At 37.0% G+C, this 22,224-nt stretch overlaps 2 long non-coding RNA genes across 2 annotated transcripts in view; both read right to left on the bottom strand.

Annotated features, from left to right (window-relative positions):
* Positions 1 to 952: 952 nt before the first annotated feature.
* Positions 953 to 6,259, bottom strand: LOC127723445 (uncharacterized). The gene is made up of 3 exons (XR_007992082.1): positions 5,303 to 6,259; positions 3,504 to 3,850; positions 953 to 1,630 (listed from the first exon to the last, which is right to left on the bottom strand). It is a non-coding gene; the product is annotated as an uncharacterized LOC127723445 (long non-coding RNA).
* A 150-nt stretch (positions 6,260 to 6,409) lies between these two features.
* LOC127723446 (uncharacterized) overlaps positions 6,410 to 22,224 on the bottom strand; it is a 73,117-nt gene continuing 57,302 nt past the window's right edge. Inside the window, exons 2-3 of the long non-coding RNA XR_007992083.1 lie at positions 9,430 to 9,680; positions 6,410 to 8,056 (exon numbers count right to left, since the gene is read on the bottom strand). This is a non-coding gene — a long non-coding RNA (uncharacterized LOC127723446). The remainder of the gene's footprint in view (positions 8,057 to 9,429; positions 9,681 to 22,224) is intronic.

Here is a 22,224-nt window from a genome sequence, read left to right as displayed (position 1 = left end):
AAAACAATTCAAACGAGAAAACTAACAGCCTGATTTATGTACAAAATAATGAACGAATAACAAATATGATATACAGCAACAAACAACAACCACTGAATTACAGGCTCCTGACTTTGGACAGGCACATACAGAATGTGGTGGGGTTAAACATGTTTGGGGTGCCCAATCCTCCCCCTAACCTGGGACAGTGGTGTAACAGTGCAACATAAGAACAAGCTATAGAATATCAGTTGAAAAGGCTTAACTCATTAGATGGATACAAAGCAAAAATAAATCTAACAAAATCACAGAATGAACGTGGCAGGGTACTTGTACATCCCCACAACAAAAAGACACTAAGTACCTATCTGAGAGTACTCGCAGTTACTGACAGCTAGTTCAAAGCCAATAACAACTATTGAAAAAAATCATGCATCTAAGACTACCATATCAATCAGTACACATTCAACGGATCTAGGATAAACACGTCATTAACAGTCAGGGAAAACATGACCGTGTGCAATGCAAAGATACAGGTATCGACAGATTGTAGAGCCATGAATGTGCACAAGTATATAAAAATAATATCTAGTTTGATTTTAATTTACTGATAACAAAATCAATATTAATACCAATGAAAACCATATTCAAAGATCTTATTATAGTGTTGAATTTGTTGATAGACAATTTATGCATAGCAGGAAATGGTCATCCCGAAAATGAACCGGGTTTCGTTCCGTTTTGAGTTCATGACTTTCCAACAATTTTTGAATCCTATTGTTATGAAAAAAGCAAAGTTAAAATATCGAAAGAAAAATAACATCTAGAGGTCAACGTCTTCAAATGGACAAGTGTCTATACAATTAGTAAAGTTTACACCAGAATTTATGATATTTCAAACTAAAATTGGTGTAATACCCTTGTATTTGTCCCAATCCGCACATACAATCATATTTAGATTAAGTAGAAGTCATCTAATTTGATTTTTTATTGATAAGTTAACATTTAGTGGCATCAACAGACCCAAGGATTTTCCAAAAGGGGTTCCTACCAAAACATGTACCTAATTAACGGTATTAAAAAAAGAAAATATACTTAAAGGCCGTGCGGTGGCCCATAGTTGTAAATATACTTGAAGGCCGTACGGTGACCTATAGTTGTATAAAACTTCTATGTCATTTGGTCTCTGGTGGAGAGTTTTCTCATTTGCAATCATACCACATCTTATTTTAATATTAAACATTTTCGATCTTCTAAGGTAATACTCGGTCACCTTGCTTACAAGTTAACAACAGCTAGCCACAAGTATTTTTAAATACAAACAGGTTTCACAAAAACATTTTTGAGACACACGTTCATATGTTCATATACAAATATTCTAAGTACCGTCTATTCTTGGTGGTTCTTAAACCTGACGCACATTTTTGTTATGATTTTGCCGAACCACTGCTCAACTACCTGTTTAAATGTGATTTATATACATAAGTAATTTTGATATTGCACAAATCCGATGTCCAACAACCATAGAATTTCAGTCGAATTCATCTGTCGTTTTGAAGCTTGTTCCCACGGGTCTTACTCGATTGCCTTTTGTCATCAACATGAAAGTCCGCGAAACACTTTTTGATGCGTTGTATGGAAACGGAGATTCCTAAAAATATAATTATTTCAGTTAGTAATAACTATACGTTTTGGGGTATGGTGAATGTGAATTTATAAAATTATATATATGCATGTTCCACATGCTGAAGAAAAACGACTGGTATCAATTCATTAGGGTAACAGTTACAATGCTAATAACATTCTTTCTATTGTTCGTCTCCTTGCAAATCTAGTCATGAGCGTACCTGATAAAGTTGGTTAAGACGATTGGTTTAAACTCAACTAATGTATCAATTGATTTTTGTTTGCCTGACACCCAGTGGCAAATATTTGAATCATATTCAGGACGAAAACTTATATTAATACGACAGGAAGGAAGGTAAATATTTCATGCATGTTCGTGGTTGTGCAATGACGGTCCATGATAAAGGCGAAACATTAAAAAAATAAATAGTTTGTTAAATAAGGACAGAAGAGGGGCGAAAGATACGAAATCGATAGTTAAAAGTCTGACAATGGCATGGAAAAAAAAACGAAAACTACTAAAAGGTAAACAACAGCCCACAAAACACAACATAGAAAACCAAAGATTGAGCAACATGAACCCCCTCAAAAACCGGGGTTGATTTCAAGTGCTCCAGACGGGTAAGCAGATTCTGTGCACGCACCGGTCCGGTCGTGTTGCTCATGTAAGTACAGTCAATTCGGTAGGTCAGAAATTTTGCCAAGAACCGGTCCACCTACGGACTCCTCAAAGAGTTGTTGCTCATATGCATGTTCCTTAACGTAAAGATAGTATTATACATTTAACATTTTTGTAAACTGTGAAAGTTTTTTAGATATGAACCAACGACAACCACTGATCGCTCAAACCCCCTCATAACCTGCGACAGTGGTGTAACAGCACAACATAAGAACAAACTATAAAAATCAGTTGGAACTGGATTGACTCATCAGATTACGCGATTTAAGAGAACACACACTCACCGAAAGCTAATACAAAACCAATAACAACAAAATATAGATAAATCATGTTATCCCAGACTAATGTAAGGTACATCGAATATCATTAAAGTGCATTTTCTCGAACTCCCGTCTCGTAACCTTTCATATGATATATACCAAGAGTATGATAAACTGTCTTGTAAATCCTGCAGAGTCCCTTCATATTATATAATATTTCTGATGTAAAACGTCAACAGAATACTGTTTAATTGTTATCATATTAAAATCTTCACCCCGAGGATGCACCCCGAGACAAAATGTCCCAATTTTTGTCGTAACCTCATTCGAGGACTTCATGTCCTCTTTCCCTCCAATGTGACATCATAGAATTAGACTTACAACCGAATTTGTACTCATATGAGCATCACAACATGCCAAAAGTGGAGCAGGATCTGGTTACCCTTCCGGAGCACCTGAGATCATCCCATTGTTTTTGGTGGGGTTCGTGTTGCTCAGTCTTTGGTTTTACTATGTATTTTGTATTTTGTCTTTGGTCGTTTTTTTTCGTTTTTTACCATGGTGTTGTCTTCGACTTCGAGTTTGAATACCCCTTTGGTACCGTATCCTCCGCATTTATTGTGATGTTCTGCATGGCGGACGCAAGTGTATATTTATGTGGCATTAAACCATTATAAATACTAGTAATCTTATCAACCAAACATATGAAATTAATTGCTGAATTTTAAAAATTGTTTCAAAACGTCGGTTTTTTATCTATGAAGCTCTTACTGTAAATCTTCAGGGATCTAAGTTGAAAAATGCAGAAGGAGAATTGATTACGGACTTAATCCAACCCGAACAAAAATGATATTTAAAAACTATATAGTATTCAAGATTGAAAACTGACTTATTTCTTTCCATCCATTTAGTCAATTCAAACCGGAACCCTGTTGCGTAAGTTACTGCCATATACGTACCGCTCTTTCAACATGTTTTGGTTTCCGGTCCACTTTTGGGGTGGACTTGGGTTTGGGCTCCTTTGGTTCCTGTTTTCTCTTATCCTTATCTTTATCATTTGGAAATCCATAATCATAATAAGTATCGTATTTGTGGCCCTGGTAATCCTCAATCTTCCGTTTTGCAATGTCGTCTGTCGTCCGTGTAGGGGAATACCCTATCTTTTGCTTAAACGGATCGGTAGGCTCACTAAGTGTATTAGTTTTCTTCTTTTCGAACGGATCAATGGTTGGGTTATATGTCTGTACTTCATAGAGACCATTTTTACTACTGATGTTAACTTTTGATGGAACATAGGTTTTACCAGCTGAAAATATTCATAATACATTTGCAAATAATTTAATTTTGGATGTAATACGTCGTCTGATTGGCTAAAAGTTTTTGTCTATCAGCTCATATACATAATTTTGTCATGTGAACGTGACGTCATCAACGTTTTTTCCTGATATACTCCTTAAAAATGAAATTTAAAATTAGATTATATACGAAAATATACACACTAAACAACTTGGAATTTTTACCTTGAAATTGACAAGGGTTAAGAGTTAAGAGTATAAATTTAACCAAACTTGGCCACAATTCTTATTGGACATATTGTTTAAAGAATGTGTCCGATGACCTGCCTGCAAACCAACATGTCCGACATTGCTAGAAATAGAAGATAGGGGTAAACTGCAATTTTTGTCTATTATCTTGAAACAGATATACATAGAGAAAATCTGACACGGTCAGAAATTTTATTTTAATAGTCAGTTCCTAAGTAACTATTTATAGAGTTTTCGCCCTTTCGTGATGATTTTTACCAAAAAGTGGCCTTTGTTGAAGATAGAAGTGAGCTACATAGCCTCTTTAGTGTCTATATATAAGCTGGAAGCTTAAAAGGGATAATAGGGGAGGAAGAATTGCTCAAATAGGGAATTGGTATGAAAGCTGTAGCAATGACAAATTGGAAAGCCAAATTAGGTTAAAACTTTCCCCGTTGAAAAAAGCTAGAGAGGTACGAAAGCTATAGCAATGACAAATTGGAAAGTCAAATTATGTTAAAACTTTCTCCGTTAAAAAAGGTTTTTTTTTACAACGGAGAAAGTTTTAACCTAACTTGACTTTCAGATTTGTCATTGCTAAAGCTTTCATACCAATTAGAGATGGTTAATTATAACATGCAGATGCTTTATTATAGTGTTATGCCCTTTTACTTCAGAAATTTTGATAATTTAATCACCGTTATCCATTCATTATTATGATGTAAGCATGAACAATTGGTCAGTCGAGTCTAAGTTTGAGTAGAATATCATTTTCCCCTTTTAAGCTTCCAGGACAAAACATCCTACGGCTAAACATGTAAAACGCGTGAAATTAAGGAACGATGCCCACAGGAACAAAAATATCTTAATTGATGCAAGCATTTTTCGTGAAATTCTGCATATCTAGGTTGGATATGTTTATAACCATTGTGTACAAAAAACTACACAAACACCTTGATATCCGGCTAAAGAGAAGACATTTTAAATTCCAATTTTAAAAGTTAAAATTTATGAATACCTCTTTAAATTTCCGTTGTAATGTTTAGTGTCAGAAAACAGAAGAACGTCCGCTTATTTTCAAATTGCTAAAGTGAATAGAAATTTATTCAAAGCACTTCAGAGAGGGAGACAATGCGTTATACCATTGAGCTTTATTGTTGATGAAGTATTTGCCACTGGACGTTAATCAAATACACCCATTTCATCAATCAAATGTTTTTAATATTCACACTTACAAGTTATACTCTTTTCAGTCTTGAAGTCCATTCTATAATGAAATTCTGAACGAGTTCAGTAACACGACAGTACAGTTATTTTAAAAATCCCTTTTACTATTACTGTACAACAAATATATTACACTGAAAATCACCTAACACTTCGCAACAGTTAACTTTCGTGAGTGCCTTTGACTGTATCTTTTACAACTATATATATTACTGTGAATTGTCAAAAATGTTGCTCTCGCAATGTCAACTTAATACAATTCCTATTTTTCCTTAAACTATATTGTCTTCAAGATAGATATCCATTGCTATAAATCATCATGTTTTGAATTATAAATTGTCAGATCACAATCCTCTGATATTGAATGTCTTCCTTTCTATCAGTTTCCAGTAATATACAGTTTTTTTTAACTTCTCTTCAAAATAAAACAGATATCTCCTGTCACGCTTTTTATCAGGTAAAAAACTGAAAAATTCAGACGTCACCTGATCCTATAGTTTCTATATAAACATTAAAACACAAGTTATATATACATATACAGTAATAGATCGTAAAACACTAGTAAATTGACGTAGGTACCGTTTACTCCAAGGCTAAATTATGTGAATTTTAAATTTTAAATTAAAGATTTAAAGGGAAAAATCCCATGGTGGATTTTAAGTGCACCCGATTTTAAACCAGGAATATCAATTAATCACTATATTTCATCAGTAAGGTTTGAAATGTATTAAATCATAAAATTTTAAGAGTTTTAATGTCAATAAAACTATAGGAAAAATTTGATGAATAATTTATAGTAGTGTAAAGTTTCAAAATCAATGTTGAATGTATACATTTGGTTAAGTGTCGTAAAACCTATTGCATATATTTTGAAACAGATATCTGAATGGACAACACAGTCAACACAGTCATTGCAAGTCATCCCCCACACCTGCACTCCCCCCTGAAAAATCCAAATGCAAAACAAAAATCAAAAATCAAAAATCCTCCATGAAACAAAATAAGCCAAATAACCCCCACCCGAAAGATGTATGTATAAGTAAGATAAACAAACCAACAAACAAATTATTAATTATATTATCATGCCTTGATTCATGACTAAAAATGAAAATAATGTGTAAAATATATAAAGATAACGTATTTTATTGTCACGTTTGTCATGCATTCATAAGTGAAACACTTCTAGTGCAACAAACATTAGCAGAAAGCAAAGTTTTATAATAACTCAGGATTAATTTTTACCGGTGATACACTGCTAGAATAAAGGAGACGTGGGTTCATATCAATTAGACAATAACCTAACGACACAGAAACCCCAAATGACGCCCAGGGGTCAACATAGGTCTTCACCAATATTAAACATATACAATATGTCAAGCTATAACCCGCCCCGTTACTTCAACTGTGTGAATAAATTAAAAACACAGTCTATCAAAGATCTGCCATCAACACAAAATTCCTCAAAATATGAAACCATTGAATTCAAAATTAAATTTTCGTGCAAAAATGGATTCTCTACAAAACTCTTACAAAAATAGATACATGTATATTAAAAAATAGAATGGTAACAAAATTGAAGATTGCTTTTCCGAATTAACTAAGTTATTTTAAAGAAAATTTCCATTTTAACTTTCACTGTATTGGTTTCGTTTTGGAATTTTTCCAGTTTTGATGACAAGTGACTTTTATAATTCAGATCGATGTAGTATTTCTATCAACTGTCCAAGTTTAAAACAAATACTAAACATAACGTTTAAACGTGGAATTATACATTTTAAACACTTTGAGATCTTCCCTTCTATAGCAAATTATACCGTTCCGGTTGTTAAGCAGACTAAACATTTTAAAGATCTTCAATTACATCATATCTGATAACTTATAATTATATGTTTATAGACATAGTTAGTATATGAATGAGCTTCGTGATTGTTAAAACTTTATTTGAGATTATTTTAGATTTAAATGTTGCTATTTATGCATGATCAGTGACTAAAATGTATTTTACTTGAAGAACATTGAAACATGAACATTGAAGTTGATAATTTATTTTTCATTCTTTATTCTTTATTCTGATTTTAAATGATAAATAAACAATTGCATCGAAACACAGATTGTAACCTTAAAAAGTTCAACCATTAGCATGGACGATATAGCTATGTTCTTAGTCTGAATATATTCCCAAAGTCATATATTTACCAGGATACCCCACAGGTTCATTTCAAAGAGTAGTGGGCAGCTCTTGGTAAACATGGGAGCGTGGCATCAAGAGTTATGGATAGCACTGACTCCGTTTGCTTGTTAATTTGAAATCAGAAAACAGCAAAAAATAATGAAACGCCTTTTCTGTATTTACAAGTTACGTTCGTTCCTTTTTGAATTATTTTTGCTTTCACCGAGCGGAGTAATCTGAAACACATAGCACTTTATCGACCTTTGACAAAAATGGCTGAGTATTATCTCGACTGCAAAGATAAATGTCCGCTTAATTTGTTTCCTGTTTCCACTTTTTCAATGTCCAGATTTGGATGCAGCCTAATTGAACTTGGGTGTCAGTTAACACTAATAGGTAACTGTTTCAACGAGCCTTGATTAAATCCCTACCAATCCAAATCATCCTTAATTGTTACTCTCTTAGGTTTAACTGCAGTTGGTTTCTTTTTCATGTTGTTGTTGTCTCCTTTCATATAAAGTTCAAGCGTCCTCTGTATGACTTTGGCATGGCACCTGTTCTTTCGGAATTTTCCATGGCATAGTACATCGGCAGCCTGTAAGAATGAATACATTTATATATTTAAATTTTTTAAGAGCAGGATAACGGGATATGATAACAAGACAAAAATGACCTGATAAATTTACTTTGTTATCCTTTTGTTGTATTATAAGTAAAGAAAATCATCTTCCAAAGGGACAGCACTTAAGAAATACAGACAATATGCAGGTATAAGGACATCAAAGACCATACGATTCGACGTCACAAAATAAATTGTCTGAAACAGCAGTTCTTGATTATAGTTTGACGTCAGTTGGGCAAGTTACGCAAATACTCCTGTGCGCAGTCGCAGAATCTTTTTTATGTTTCTTCTGTTTGCCTTTTGAAAAATGGCGTTGTCTCTCTTTTTAATTTCTGTATTTTGCTTGCACCCTTTGTAATGCTTACCCTTCGGCAGATAAAAAAAAACAAATATTGATGATGCAAAGAGCTAAAAAAAATGTTTTCAAAATATGAAGAATAATCATGACGGAAATTCATTGTACGTAGTCCTTTCAGCGTAATTGCTGAACAGTGAATGACACCCATGCAGGCAACCTTTCTATGTCCTTGAAATTCGTGTAAAAATAGCTTATGCATGCCGGTAAACAAAGACACAATGATTTTTTATAAAATGTTTAGAATACAGAAACACTTATACAATCCAATTAGATTCTTAATTTGAAACTAATGATAGCCAGTGTTTAATCCTAAAAGTCGAGTTAAATGGTTTCAAAAACAATCACTAGTATTTTCTTTCTTTCTTGATGAACGACGGACGAAGTGTATTTGCCCCCGTACCGTCCTCAGAATTTTCACGCAGTAGTTAAAACCGACACATTGTCGGGTAAAGCCTGTCGTTGTGATTTAAGGTAAAATATCTAAACACGAATCCCATTAAAACTCGAGTTGATCTCATGTGCCTCGGAAGGGCAAGTAGATCCGGTCTTACATAGGATAAGATAGAAGACTAAATACCGAGCAACACGAATCACATTAAAAATCGAGTTGATCTCAGGTACCTCGGAAAGGCAAGTAGATCCTGTCTTACATAGGATTAGATAGAAGACTAAATACCGAGCAACACGAATCCCATTAAAACTCGAGTTGATCTCAGGTGCCTCGGAAGGGCAAGTAGAGCCTGCCTTACATAGGATAAGATACAAGACTAAATACCGAGCAACACGAATCCCATTAAAACTCGAGTTGATCTCAGGTGCCTCGGAAGGGCAAGTAGATCCTGCCTTACATAAGATAAGATAGCAACCCAACACAACTAAACAAATCTAATAAGTACATGTACCTGGAGTGGTTTATAAACAAACAAATCTAATAAGTACATGTATCTGGAGTGGTTTATAAACAAACAAATCTAATAAGTACATGTACCTGGAGTGGTTTATCCTTTATTGTTGGTTCATGATGTTCTGTCTCTTTATCTCCGGGGAAAATGTTAGCCTGATAGCCTGGGTTTTCAAAGATATCATCTCTCGTCTCAAAGACATCAATGCCGACACTTTTACGTGCTAGTATATCGTTGTCTGATTTGTTCTCAAATACGTCGATGAAACTTTTTGAAAATATATCGTTTGATTTCTTCTTGAAAATATCATCCATCTTAACCAGGACTCATTAATTACCTGCATTACAAGATAAAAAAGCTTTGATATTGAAAACGTGGTCACCAAATGTCGCAACACATGTTTAATGATTTTCCCCCCTAAAAATATGTACCTTTACACAATTCAATGAAACTGGATATTTTTTTTAATCTACGATGTCCACTCTCTTTACGCACTTTATGAAACGAGGTAAGCATAATACTATCGAAAAGGGAAAACTTAAATGAGACAGCAACCCAACAACAAAAATACCAAAAAGACATCTAGAGACATCATTATGCCCAACCAATATTTAACTTTGCATTATTGATATATTTAACAACAACAAAAAAACCCCGAAAAATCAGTGACAATTGATCACTCGAAGGGTCTTAAATATCGAGAGAAGCAGCGGATGAATTTGGCTTCAAGTGGTGAGGAAGGGCGTAGAGAGAAAGACCATAAAATCAAAGACTATTGTGTTTCACATGACATTAAAATTAAACTGCTCCCCATGTAATGACGATTTTAGAAACCATTTATATTATGTTGCTGAAATTTTTAATGAACATTCTAATACTTTAAATGACAACAAAAAAATTACTAGTAGTGGTTTTATTCTCAGATATAAATATGATTCATGTGTGTGCCAAAACATGTTATTTGATTTTAAGAAGACGATGGAATTTCATATTGTTAAAGTAATATATATATAATTTTAATAGTCTCTTATAATTCTGTATAGAATGGCTCTCATTTTATGTAGTATTGTTTTACAATTTATAAATATCGATTGTACTTGTCGAGAGATCAGACTCAAGCTAGCGAACACTAAGCCAGCGAACAATAAGATGCATCAAGCTAGCGAACAATAAGCCAGCGAACAATAAGAAAACGCGCCAACATGATCACGCCTAAAAACCGATGACTTGCAATAACACAAAACGTCCTTTTAATTCTAATGACAATAATTTCCAGTAGGAGAACGAAATGCAATTCCATTTTAACATAGACAAAGTTAATTAGTTATTCGTGTATCTAATACAACTTTTTTTTAACCGGACATCTAAAATTCCTATTAGGTAATCCTTTCTCTTTTTAGTGCTCTCTGATTAGAGATGGGTTTGTTGTTTTTATAATAATGAAACAATTAATAACAATAGTTCACACTAAACTAGTGTACATGTAACGATACAAATAAATCTTCTACTTTACATATGCGTTTGAAAAGAAAAGAAAAATAAATCGACTGATTTTGGAACGTCCAGTATTTTTTGTTAGATTTTCTTTAGAAATAAAAGCATTATATGCAGTTTTCTTCTTTTGTCAAAGAACTAGGTCATTTTTCTAATTATTCAAAAGTATGTCGTCACTCTGGAAATGTATTTACTATATTTCGATAGGAAGAGTGATAAGTGTAAGAGTGGCACCCAAATAGAACGAGAAACGAATTGACATAAAGATTTTGGTCCAAAGTTGGGGTAGGTGACCCTACCACCACCCAATTTTAATTCATAAAAAAGTCCCTACGGCAAAGCTTTTGTCCACACTAGGTACAAATGATAGGCAATTGCCTAAGGTTGCCTGGACCCAAAGACCCAGGTGGGTAAAGTTACGGAACTTTTTTAATTGAGGTCCAAAATTGGGATATGGTGACCCAACCCCCTCCCTTCTTTAATTCATAAAAAATTTCCTACGGCAAAGCTTTTGTCCACGCTACGTACAAATGATAGGCAATTGACTAAAAATGACTGAACCCAAAGACCCAGGTGGGTAAAGTTACGGAACTTTTGTAATTGAGGTCCAAAGTTGGGGGAGGGGGATCCTACCACCACCCAATTTTAATTCATAAAGAAGCCCCATACGGCAAAGCTTTTGTCCACACTAGGCACAAATGATAGACAATTGCCTAAGGTTGCCTGGACCCAAAGACCCAGGTGGGTAAAGTTACGGAACTTTTTTAATTGAGGTCCAAAATTGGGATATGGTGACCCAACCCCCTCCCTTCTTTAATTCATAAAAAATTTCCTACGGCAAAGCTTTTCTCCACGCTACGTACAAATGATAGGCAATTGACTAAAAATGCCTGAACCCAAAGACCCAGGTGGGTAAAGTTACGGAACTTTTGAAATTGAGGTCCAAAGGTGGGGTAGGGTGATCCTACCACCACCCAATTTTAATTCATAAAGAAGCCCCATACGGCAAAGCTTTTGTCCACACTAGGCACAAATGATAGGCAATTACCTAAGGTTGCCTGGACCCAAAGACCCAGGTGGGTAAAGTTACGGAACTTTTTTAATTGAGGTCCAAAGTTTGGGTAGGGTGACCCTACCACCACCCAATTTTAATTCATAAAAAAGTCCCTACGGCAAAACTTTTGTTCGCACTAAGTACAAATGATAGGCAATTGCCTAAGGTTGCCTGGACCCAAAGACCCAGGTGGGTAAAGTTACGGAACTTTTTAAATTGAGGTCCAAAGTTTGGGTAGGGTGACCCTACCACCACCCAATTTTAATTCATAAAAAAGTCCCTACGGCAAAGCTTTTGTCCACACTAGGTACAAATGAAAGGCAATTGCCTAAGGTTTCCTGGACCCAAAGACCCAGGTGGGTAAAGTTACGGAACTTTTTTAATTGAGGTCCAAAGTTGGGATAGGGTGACCCTACCACCACCTAATTTTAATTCATAAAAAAAGTCCCTACGGCAAAGCTTTTGTCCACACTAGGTACAAATGATAAACAATTCCCTAAGGTTGCCTGGACCCAAAGACCCAGGTGGGTAAAGTTACGGAACTTTTTCAATTGAGGTCCAAAGTTGGGGTAGGGTGACCCAACCCCCTCCCTTTTTTAATTCATAAAGAACTCCCTACGGCAAAACTTTTGTTCGCACTAAGTACAAATGATAGGCAATTGCCTAAGGTTGCCTGGACCCAAAGACCCAGGTGGGTAAAGTTACGGAACTTTTTAAATTGAGGTCCAAAGTTTGGGTAGGGTGACCCTACCACCACCCAATTTTAATTCATAAAAAAGTCCCTACGGCAAAGCTTTTGTCCACACTAGGTGCAAATGATAGGCAATTGCCTAAGGTTTCCTGGACCCAAAGACCCAGGTGGGTAAAGTTACGGAACTTTTTTAATTGAGGTCCAAAGTTTGGATAGGGTGACCCTACCACCACCTAATTTTAATTCATAAAAAAGTCCCTACGGCAAAGCTTTTGTCCACACTAGGTACAAATGATAAACAATTCCCTAAGGTTGCCTGGACCCAAAGACCCAGGTGGGTAAAGTTACGGAACTTTTTCAATTGAGGTCCAAAGTTGGGGTAGGGTGACCCAACCCCCTCCCTTTTTTAATTCATAAAGAAGTCCCTACGGCAAAACTTTTGTTCGCACTAAGTACAAATGATAGGCAATTGCCTAAGGTTGCCTGGACCCAAAGACCCAGGTGGGTAAAGTTACGGAACTTTTTTAATTGAGGTCCAAAGTTTGGGTAGGGTGACCCTACCACCACCCAATTTTAATTCATAAAAAAGTCCCTACGGCAAAACTTTTGTTCGCACTAAGTACAAATGATAGGCAATTGCCTAAGGTTGCCTGGACCCAAAGACCCAGGTGGGTAAAGTTACGGAACTTTTTAAATTGAGGTCCAAAGTTTGGGTAGGGTGACCCTACCACCACCCAATTTTAATTCATAAAAAAGTCCCTACGGCAAAGCTTTTGTCCACACTAGGTACAAATGAAAGGCAATTGCCTAAGGTTTCCTGGACCCAAAGACCCAGGTGGGTAAAGTTACGGAACTTTTTTAATTGAGGTCCAAAGTTGGGATAGGGTGACCCTACCACCACCTAATTTTAATTCATAAAAAAAGTCCCTACGGCAAAGCTTTTGTCCACACTAGGTACAAATGATAAACAATTCCCTAAGGTTGCCTGGACCCAAAGACCCAGGTGGGTAAAGTTACGGAACTTTTTCAATTGAGGTCCAAAGTTGGGGTAGGGTGACCCAACCCCCTCCCTTTTTTAATTCATAAAGAACTCCCTACGGCAAAACTTTTGTTCGCACTAAGTACAAATGATAGGCAATTGCCTAAGGTTGCCTGGACCCAAAGACCCAGGTGGGTAAAGTTACGGAACTTTTTAAATTGAGGTCCAAAGTTTGGGTAGGGTGACCCTACCACCACCCAATTTTAATTCATAAAAAAGTCCCTACGGCAAAGCTTTTGTCCACACTAGGTGCAAATGATAGGCAATTGCCTAAGGTTTCCTGGACCCAAAGACCCAGGTGGGTAAAGTTACGGAACTTTTTTAATTGAGGTCCAAAGTTTGGATAGGGTGACCCTACCACCACCTAATTTTAATTCATAAAAAAGTCCCTACGGCAAAGCTTTTGTCCACACTAGGTACAAATGATAAACAATTCCCTAAGGTTGCCTGGACCCAAAGACCCAGGTGGGTAAAGTTACGGAACTTTTTCAATTGAGGTCCAAAGTTGGGGTAGGGTGACCCAACCCCCTCCCTTTTTTAATTCATAAAGAAGTCCCTACGGCAAAACTTTTGTTCGCACTAAGTACAAATGATAGGCAATTGCCTAAGGTTGCCTGGACCCAAAGACCCAGGTGGGTAAAGTTACGGAACTTTTTTAATTGAGGTCCAAAGTTGGGGTTTGGTGACCCAACCCCCTCCCTTCTTTAATTCATAAAAAAGTCCCTACGGCAAAGCTTTTGTCCACACTAGGTACTAATGATAGGCAATTGCCTAAGGTTGCCTGAACCCAAAGACCTAGGTGGTTAAAGTTACGGAACTTTTATTATTGAGGTCCAAAGTTGGGATAGGGTGACCGAACCCCCTCCCTTCTTTAATTCATAAAAAATTTCCTACGGCAAAGCTTTTGTCCACGCTAGGTACAAATGATAGGCAATTGCCTATGGCTGCCTGGACCCAAAGACCCAGTTGGGTAAAGTTACGGAACTTTTGTAATTGAGGTCCAAAGTTTGGGTAGGGTGACCCTACCACCATCCAATTTTAATTCATAAAAAAGTCCCTACGGCAAAGCTTTTGTCCACACTAGGCACAAATGATAGGCAATTGCCTAAGGTTGCCCGGACCCAAAGACCCAGGTGGGTAAAGTTACGGAACTTTTTTTATTGAGGTCCAAAATTGGGGTAGGGTGACCCTACCACCACCCAATTTTAATTCATAAAAAAGTCCCTCCGGCAAAGCTTTTGCCCACACTAGGTACAAATAGGCAATTGTCTAAAGTTGTCTGGACCCAACGACACAGGTGGGTAAAGTTACGGAATATCTACAACTGAGGTCCAAAGTTCGGATATGGTGACCTTACCCCCCCCCCCCCCCCCCCCCCCTACTTCAATTCATAAAAAAGTCCGTATGGCAAAACTTTTGTCCACACAAGGTACAAATGATAGGCAATTGCCTAAGGTTGCCCGGACCCAAAGACCCAGGTGGGTAAAGTTACGGAACTTTTTTAATTGAGGTCCAAAGTTGGGGTAGGGTGACCCAACCCCCTCCCTTCTTTAATTCATAAAAAAGTCCCTACGGCAAAGCTTTTGTCCACACTAGGTACAAATGATAGGCAATTGCCTAAGGTTGCCTGGACCCAAAGACCCGGGTGGGTAAAGTTACGGAACTTTTTAAATTGAGGTCCAAAGTTGGGGTAGGGTGACCCCACCACCACCCAATTTTAATTCATAAAAAAGTCCCTACGGCAAAGCTTTTAGCCACAATAGGTACAAATGACAGGCAATTGCCTAAGGTTACCTGAACCTAAAGACCTAGGTGGGTAAAGTTACGGAACTTTTATTATTAAGGTCCAAAGTTGGGGTAGGGTGACCCTACCACCATCCAATTTTAATTCATAAAAAAGTTCCTACGGCAAAGCTTTTGTTCACACTAGGCACAAATGATAGGCAATTGCCTAAGGTTGCCTGGACCCAAAGACCCAGGTAGGTAAAGTTACGGAACTTTTTAAATTGAGGTCCAAAGTTGGGGTAAGGTGACCATACCACCACCCAATTTTAATTCATAAAAAAGTCCCTACGGCAAAACTTTTGTCCACACTAGGTACAAATGATAGGCAATTGCCTAAGGTTGCCTGGACCCAAAGACCTAGGTGGGTAAAGTTACGGACTTGTATTATTGAGGTCCAAAGTTTGGATATGGTGACCCAACCCCCTCCCTTCTTTAATTCATAAAAAAGTCCCTCCGGCAAAGCTTTTGCCCACACTAGGTACAAATGATAGGCAATTGTCTAAGGTTGTCTGGACCCAACGACACAGGTGGGTAAAGTTACGGAATTTCTACAACTGAGGTCCAAAGTTGGGGTATGGTGACCGTACTCTCCCCCCCACCTACTTCAATTCATAAAAAAGTCCCTACGGCAAAACTTTTGTCCACACAAGGTACAAACGATAGGCAATTGCCTAAGGTTGCCAGGACCCAAAGACCCAGGTGGGTAAAGTTACGGAACTTTTTTAATTGAGGTCCAAAGTTGGGGTAGGGTGACCCTACCACCACCCAATTGTAATTCATAAAAAAGTCCCTACGGCAAAGCTTTTGTCCACACTAGGTACAAATGATAGGCAATTGCCTAAGATTGCCTGGACCCAAAGACCAAGAAGGGTAAAGTTACGGAACTTTTTTAATTGAGGTCCAAAGTTGGGGTAGGGTGACCCTACCCCCTCCTTTCTTTAATTCATAAAAAAGTCCCTCCGGCAAATCTTTTGCCAACACTAAGTACAAATGATAGGCAATTGCCTAAGGTTGCCTGGACCCAAAGACCTAGGTGGGTAAAGTTACGGAATTTCTACAACTGAGGTCCAAAGTTGGGGTAGTGTGACCCAACCCCTCTTCTACTTTAATTCACAAAAACTCACTATGGCAAAGCTTTTGTCCACACAAGGTACAAATGAATTGCGATTGCCTTTAGGTTGCCTGAACCCAAAGACCAAGGTGGGTTAAGTTACGGAACTCCTACAACTTAGGTCCAAAGTTTGTAGACCGTATCTCCCAACTTGAATTCTTAAAAAGTTTCTCACGGCAAAGCATTTGTCCACTCTAGTAACAAATGATATTAATTGCCTAAGGATGCCTGGACTCAAAGAACCCGCAGGTGGGTAAAGTTACGGAACTTCTACAACTGATTTCACATTTGGGGTTTGCACACCCTATCACATCCCAAGTTTAATTTTGTCAAAAAATCATTCCGGCTAAGCGTTTTTCTACACTAGATACAAATGATAGGCAATTCCCTACGTGTTACCTGGAACAGATGGGCCGGGTGGATAAATTCTTGGAACGTTTGCAACTGAGGTCCAAAGTTGGGAAATGGAGACCTTTTCCCCTCAAAACTTTAATTCGTCAAAACAATTCTCTACGCGGCAAAGCTTTGACCACATAAGGTACAGATGAAATTCAATGGCATAAAGTTGCCCGGATTAGATGAACCTGGTGAGTTAATTCACGGAACTACTGCAACTGAGGTTCTCAGTTGGGATAAGGAGATCATTCCGTCCAAACTTTAATTGTTATAAAATTTTCTACGACAAAGCTTTAATTTTGTCCATACTATGAACAAACGATAGGTAAGTCCTTGAAGTTGCCCGGACCAGATAGCGGAGGTGGGTAAATTCACCGAATTTCTTCAAATGAAATTCAAAATTAGGGTATGGAGACCCCTCCCCTCCCAATTTTACATGTAACCCTTAACAGATTCCTATGGCAAAGCTTTTGTCTTTTGCCCAGACCAGATGGCCCATGTCATCAGATGAATAATCTATGAGTTGTATTGCCTGTGGTTTTTTAATCATCCACCAAAACCCGTGGTGCTGTGGTTATCCCATATATGGTCATGCCCCGCCCCTTAATGCCAAATATGGGCGTGTATCACCCCCTAATATTATATATGGGCATATACCGCCCCCTTTCCCCCAACCTAATGACGTCACCGGAAGTAAATATATATATATATCATTTTATTCTGGTATCACCTATGTTGAACAGAGGTAAGGAAGATGAATCACGACGGGTGCATGTTGACCATATTTGGATATGAATATAACAGTAGGACTCACGTAGAACCATGCCAAAACCATGAGTCATATCGAATGCACGCCCGCCATATTTGGTCATGATGCGATCCGACCATTTCGATACAACGAGTCATCAGGATGCAAGATCAGGGCATGACGCACCACATGACACAATACCATTAGTCACACCAGATGTACGTTGACCGTATTTGGTCTTGTTGTGTAGGTCTGACGAGTCAGACATCCGTATGAGTAACAAAGTCGACATTGTTGGTACGTTCATTATACAAGGGCATGTCTCCCTTATTCGAAAATTTAAATTACATAAAATTTAAAAATCCAAAAATCCACACAATTCAAAATTTTATAAAAATTGTTAAAAATTTTGAAATGCAAAAAAATCAAAAAATTCAAATTCAAAATTTGATAAATAGAAAAAAAATTGAAATAAAAAAAAAAAGTAATATTTTTTTTTAAAATAAATAAAAAAAAACCAATCAAATAAAAAAAATCAAAATATTTTGAAAATCGAAAAAAAAAAAATACACTGCATACATTGATCAACCTATCTATAAGAATGCCTGAAGCAAAACGATGGATGAATTTTACCTTTACGTATCCAGCGGATTTCTTTTATGATTTTTGAAAATAATAACGGTGGCGCATTTACGATTCATCTTCACATAAGCTACATATTTAAAATATAAAATTTTTAATTTTATGCATTTTTGAATTTTTGAATTTTTTATAATTTAAATTTTCTAATAAGGGAGACATGATGCCCTTGTATAATGAACGTACCAACAATGTCGACTTTGTTACTCATACGGATGTCTGACTCGTCAGACCTACACAACAAGACCAAATATGGTCAACATGCATCCGTCGTGATTCATCTTCCTTACCTCTGTTCAACATAGGTGATATCAGAATAAAATGATATATATATATACTTACTTCCGGTGACGTCATTAGGTTGGGGGAAAGGAGGGGCGGTATATATACATATCAAAATATGGTCAACATGCATCCGTCGTGATTCATCTTCCTTACTTCCGGTGACGTCATTAGATCGGGGAGAGGGGGGCGTATATGCCCATATATCATATAACATAAGGGGGCGGGACATGCCCATGTTTGGCTTTAAGGGGCGGGGCAAAACCATATTTGGGACAACCACAGCAGCACGGGTTGTGGTGGGGGTTAAAAAATCACAGACAATACTACTGGTTCACCTTTTCCCACGCAATCAAAGAAAAATATATATCAAATGAATCTACAGTTCCATACTGGGAAAAATACCAAATTATTATTATCAGCTTCTTTAACAACATGTTTTTCAGTAACTAGAATACTCTGTCAATCCAAGATGCGGGGTTATTAGTCCAGCTTGATGGAAAGTTCTAGTTAACCTGGTCTAAAGGTTCAGTGTGAGCTTTTTACAATATTTCGCGTCTGTTGTTTGTAGTCCGTAGTCGTCCGCCGTCATCATCCATTTACTTTTACAAAAGATTTTCCACAAAAATGATCCGCTAATTATGATCTACTTATTAGTTATTGTCGTCAGTTGATTGTTTATATTTTGCTGGTTTTTGCAGATAAATTCCTAAATTTTGTTAAATAATCTAATTTCAAAGTGTAAACAACATTCCCTGTTATTTTATCAACTTTTCAACTATAAATTATGTGTTGTGTGAAATGGCTTTCCGTACTTTCGGCATCCTGTCAAATAGTTCCTAAAATAACATTTTTTGTAGAATAAACGTATAGACAATGTAAAAACTATGTAAATGATTACCTTTCAAGACAAAAGTGTTTAAGTAAATTGATTTTTTCTTGAAAAAGCGGATTTCGTTTTTCTTTTTGTTAAAGGGTTGAGAACTATATTATGTATCAATGTATGGTGCGCAACTTTTTTTATGAATTAAATTAAAAAGGTGACATACCCCCAACTTCGGACCTCAATTAAACAAGTTCCGTAACTTTACCCACCTGGGTCTTTGGGTCCAGGCAACCTTAGGCAATTGCCTATCATTTGTATCTAGTGTGGACAAAAGCTTTGCCGTAGGGACTTTTTTATGAATTAAAGAAGGGAGGGGGTTGGGTCACCCTACCCCAACTTCGGACCTCAATTAAACAAGTTCCGTAACTTTACCCACCTGGGTCTTTGGGTCCAGGCAACCTTAGGCAATTGCCTATCATTTGTATCTAGTGTGGACAAAACATATCCAGAAATCAACGCCACTTTGCTTATTTGAATATTATACTAAAGAAATCGGATACGGGTCACGGAAATTATATTGAAATGATAGGGAATTTAGAAAAAATGTCTGTTTTAACTTTGATTTAAGTGATAGACAGGTTGCCGGGGCAGAAAATAAATATACACAACAATATACACCATTTTAACGAAATATAATGACTGGCGTTGCAAAAATCAAGGTTCCTGAGCTATTTTAAAAATCGAAGCGAGAGGCTTTTAACATTGCAGTATAAAATACAGGCTAAAATGGCTGAAACGTCAAATTTGCAAACTTCGGGTTGAAAATTGGCTTACAAGGTCATTAGAAATACAGGTTGCCGGGGTGAAACTTGAAAGTTGAATGTCCAAAGAATAAGCAAGTCCAAACCTTGTATGTGTAGTCGTTGAACTTTAGGAACCCACGTAAAGTTAAAATGCCTCTATTTCAAGAAGAATAAACTCACGAAAACACGAAAAATTCACTAAATTCGCGTTCATTGTTTTGATTTTGACCGCCTGACAACTTTACGGAAATATCAGAGTGATTATAAACAAGGACTCTGTGACGGGCAACTTATAATATCCGTGTTTAAAAGATTTTAATGATATCAAGCCAGTCCAGTAAACTATTATCACGTGGTACAATTCTCATTTACATATTATGAATATTAATTAGCAAAAGTACTACTAATTTCTGGCTATGAGCTTTGCCGTAGGGACTTTTTTATGAATTAAAGAAGGGAGGGGGTTGGGTCACCCTACCCCAACTTCGGACCTCAATTAAACAAGTTCCGTAACTTTACCCACCTGGGTCTTTGGGTCCAGGCAACCTTAGGCAATTGCCTATCATTTGTATCTAGTGTGGACAAAAGCTTTGCCGTAGGGACTTTTTTATGAATTAAAGAAGGGAGGGGGTTGGGTCACCCTACCCCAACTTCGGACCTCAATTAAACAAGTTCCGTAACTTTACCCACCTGGGTCTTTGGGTCCAGGCAACCTTAGGCAATTGCCTATCATTTGTATCTAGTGTGGACAAAACATATCCAGAAATCAACGCCACTTTGCTTATTTGAATATTATACTAAAGAAATCGGATACGGGTCACGGAAATTATATTGAAATGATAGGGAATTTAGAAAAAATGTCTGTTTTAACTTTGATTTAAGTGATAGACAGGTTGCCGGGGCAGAAAATAAATATACACAACAATATACACCATTTTAACGAAATATAATGACTGGCGTTGCAAAAATCAAGGTTCCTGAGCTATTTTAAAAATCGAAGCGAGAGGCTTTTAACATTGCAGTATAAAATACAGGCTAAAATGGCTGAAACGTCAAATTTGCAAACTTCGGGTTGAAAATTGGCTTACAAGGTCATTAGAAATACAGGTTGCCGGGGTGAAACTTGAAAGTTGAATGTCCAAAGAATAAGCAAGTCCAAACCTTGTATGTGTAGTCGTTGAACTTTAGGAACCCACGTAAAGTTAAAATGCCTCTATTTCAAGAAGAATAAACTCACGAAAACACGAAAAATTCACTAAATTCGCGTTCATTGTTTTGATTTTGACCGCCTGACAACTTTACGGAAATATCAGAGTGATTATAAACAAGGACTCTGTGACGGGCAACTTATAATATCCGTGTTTAAAAGATTTTAATGATATCAAGCCAGTCCAGTAAACTATTATCACGTGGTACAATTCTCATTTACATATTATGAATATTAATTAGCAAAAGTACTACTAATTTCTGGCTATGAGCTTTGCCGTAGGGACTTTTTTATGAATTAAAGAAGGGAGGGGGTTGGGTCACCCTACCCCAACTTCGGACCTCAATTAAACAAGTTCCGTAACTTTACCCACCTGGGTCTTTGGGTCCAGGCAACCTTAGGCAATTGCCTATCATTTGTATCTAGTGTGGACAAAAGCTTTGCCGTAGGGACTTTTTTATGAATTAAAGAAGGGAGGGGGTTGGGTCACCCTACCCCAACTTCGGACCTCAATTAAACAAGTTCCGTAACTTTACCCACCTGGGTCTTTGGGTCCAGGCAACCTTAGGCAATTGCCTATCATTTGTATCTAGTGTGGACAAAACATATCCAGAAATCAACGCCACTTTGCTTATTTGAATATTATACTAAAGAAATCGGATACGGGTCACGGAAATTATATTGAAATGATAGGGAATTTAGAAAAAATGTCTGTTTTAACTTTGATTTAAGTGATAGACAGGTTGCCGGGGCAGAAAATAAATATACACAACAATATACACCATTTTAACGAAATATAATGACTG

Source organism: Mytilus californianus, unplaced genomic scaffold (assembly GCF_021869535.1).
Source record: "Mytilus californianus isolate M0D057914Y unplaced genomic scaffold, xbMytCali1.0.p SCAF_13, whole genome shotgun sequence".
NCBI classification, from domain to species: Eukaryota; Metazoa; Mollusca; class Bivalvia; order Mytilida; family Mytilidae; genus Mytilus; species Mytilus californianus.
The sequence above is the reverse complement of the archived record's forward strand: the minus strand, read 5'-3'. Positions and strand labels throughout refer to the sequence as shown.